Below are 3052 nucleotides of genomic sequence, written 5' to 3' on the forward strand. Positions count from 1 at the left end.
TGAAATTTCAATGAAAAATATTTCAGACTTTCTGGAAATGAAAATGTGATTATTTCAGGATTAATTGTGGAAGTCTGAAAGCAATGTGTGTCAGTAGATGTAGTGAAACTTCCCATGACATGTTCTGAAAGAACAACCAGGTAGAAAATACAGAAACTAAATTGTAAAATGGAGGCTGTCAAAAAACTAAACAATTTAATTGTAATAGTTTAATAGTTTATCTATAGGAAAGCTAGGATAGTAAAACAAAAACAAAAACATATTGCTTATTTTTTACTTATAAAAGCAACCAAAAGGTATTAATCCATATGTACCAAATAACCTCTTTACAAGTGAGCTTTGTACTCCAGTATAATTTTTTTCTTTTTCTTTTTTCACACACACACACACACACACACACACTGTATTTTATTTTAACAAGAGATAAACTGACACCAAGCGTTGTAAATGGATGGCTACAACAAAAGCAACAATGATTGCAATTACCAAACACGAAACACACTCATACTATGTCATAATATTGACATTCAGTCCAGTAATCTTCCACAGTTAACAGCTCCTTTACTTTGCAGTGAATATTGATTTGTATATTTTTTGCCTCTGAGTCCTTGTGGGATTTTTTTTTTATTCAAACAGAAAGTCACAAAAATTATAATCACCCTCATCAGTTCACTCAGTCCCATGTAATTAATTTTTTTTCATCTTGATCTTTTGTTAGCACTTTTATGAAGTCATCAGTTTTCCATTAGAGTTCTGAAAATGCTTATTCATTCAGTTCCGCAGTATAGTCAGTCACCAGAAACCTGTGCTTGTCAGAGTCTTTTCCATGAATTCCCTGAAGATGAAACCCTTTCATAGGAACATTTTTGCAAAAGCGTCACAGTACACCCAGAACTGTCTGTAAATGACAAAAGACTTAAAAATGACCATGGTTAAAGATCTGATGAAAGTTCATAATAATGCAATTGACAAGGAAATTTAGTTATTTCTGAGATATACATTTTAAAGTAATAACTAGAATTATGACTTATAACATTATACCAGAACATATAAGATTTTTAGAAATTTCATGTAATGTCTGAAACATTTATATTAACATATTTCAATACAAATAACCCAAAGAAAGTTCAGTATTAGTTGTTTTATTGTTTGTTTGTTTTTTCATACTGCAGGTTCTTCTTAGTCATTAGTTTTATACACATCAGTGTATACATGTGAATCCCAATTGCTCAATACAGCACACCACCATACCCACCCCACCGCGATTTTCCCCCCTTAGTATCCATACGTTTCTTCTCTACATCTGTCTCAACTTCTCTGCAAACCGGTTCATCTGTACCATTTTTCTAAGTTCCACATACATGCGTTAATATACGATATTTGTTTTTCTCTTTCTGACTTACTTCACTCTGTATGACAGTCTCTAGATCCATCCACGTCTCAACAAATGACTCAGTTTCGTTCCTTCTATGGCTGCGTAATATTCCGTTGTGTAATATGTATCACAACTTCTTTATCCATTTGTCTTTTGATGGGCATTTAGGTTGCTTCCATGGCCTGGCTATTGTAAATAGTGCTGCAGTGAACATTGGGGTGCATGTGTCTTTTTGAACTATGGTTTTCTCTGGGTATATGCCCAGTAGTGGGATTGCTGGATCCTATGGTAATTCTATTTTTAGTTTTTTAAGGAACCGCCATACTGTTCTCCATAGTGGCTGTATGCATTTACATTCCCACCAACAGTGCAAGAGGATTCCCTTTTCTCCACACCCTCTCCAGCATTTGTTGTTTGTATATTTTCTGATGATGCCCATTCTAACTGGTGTGAGGTGACACCTCATTGTGGTTTTGATTTGCATTTCTCTGATAATTAGTGATGTTGAGCAGCTTTTCATGTGCTTCTTGGCCATCTGTATGTCTTCTTTGGAGAAATGTCTATTTAGGTCTTCTGCCCATTTTTGGATTGGGTTGTTTGTTTCTTTAATATTGAGCTGCCAGAGCTGTTTATATATTTTGGAGATTAATCCTTTGTCCGATGATTCGTTTGCAAATATTTTCTCCCATTCTGAGGGTTGTCTTTTGGTCTTGTTTATGGTATCCTTTGCTGTGCAAAAGCTTTTAAGTTTCATTAGGTCCCATTTGTTTATTTTTGTTTTTATTTCCATTACTCTAGGAGATGGATCAAAAAAGATCTTGCTGTCATTTATGTCAGAGTGTTCTTCCTATGTTTTCCTCTAAGAGTTTTAGAGTGTCCGGTCTTAAATTTAGGTCTTGAATCCATTTTGAGTTTATTTTTGTGGATGGTGTTAGAGAATGTTCTAATTTCCTTCTTTTACATGTAGCTGTCCCGTTTACCCAGCACCCCTTATTGAAGAGACTGTCTTTTCTCCATTGTATATCTTTGCCTCCTTTGTCATAGATTAGTTGACCATAGGTGAGTGGGTTTATCTTTGGGCTTTCTGTCTTGTTCCATGGATCTATGTTTCTGTTTTTCTGCCAGTACCATATTATCTTGATTACTGTACCTTTGTAGTATACTCTGAAATCAGGGAGTCTGATTCCTCCAGCTCTGTTTTTTTCCCTCAAGAGTGCTTTGGCTATTCGGGGTCTTTTCTGTCTCCATAAAGATTTTAAGATGATTTGTTCTAGGTCCATAAAAAATGACATTGGTAACTTGATAGGGATTGCATTGAATCTGTAGATTCCTTTGGGTAGTGTAGTCATTTTCACAGTATTGATTCTTCCAATCCAAGAACATGGTATATCTCTCCATCTGCTGGTATCATCTTTAATTTCTTTCATCAGTGTCTTATAGTTTTCTGCATACACGTCTTGTCTCCCTAGGTAGGTTTATGCCTAGGTATTTTATTCTTTTTGTTGCAATGGTAAATGGGAGTGTTTCCATAATTTCTGTTTCAGATTTTTCATCGTCAGTGCATAGGAATGCAAGAGATTTCTGTGCATTAATTTTGTATCCTGCAACTTTATGAAATTCATTGATTAGCTCTAGTAGTTTTCTGGTGGCATATTTAGGATTCTCTTTGTATACTAT

This window comes from Kogia breviceps, chromosome X (assembly GCF_026419965.1).
Source record: "Kogia breviceps isolate mKogBre1 chromosome X, mKogBre1 haplotype 1, whole genome shotgun sequence".
Lineage (NCBI taxonomy): Eukaryota > Metazoa > Chordata > Mammalia > Artiodactyla > Physeteridae > Kogia > Kogia breviceps.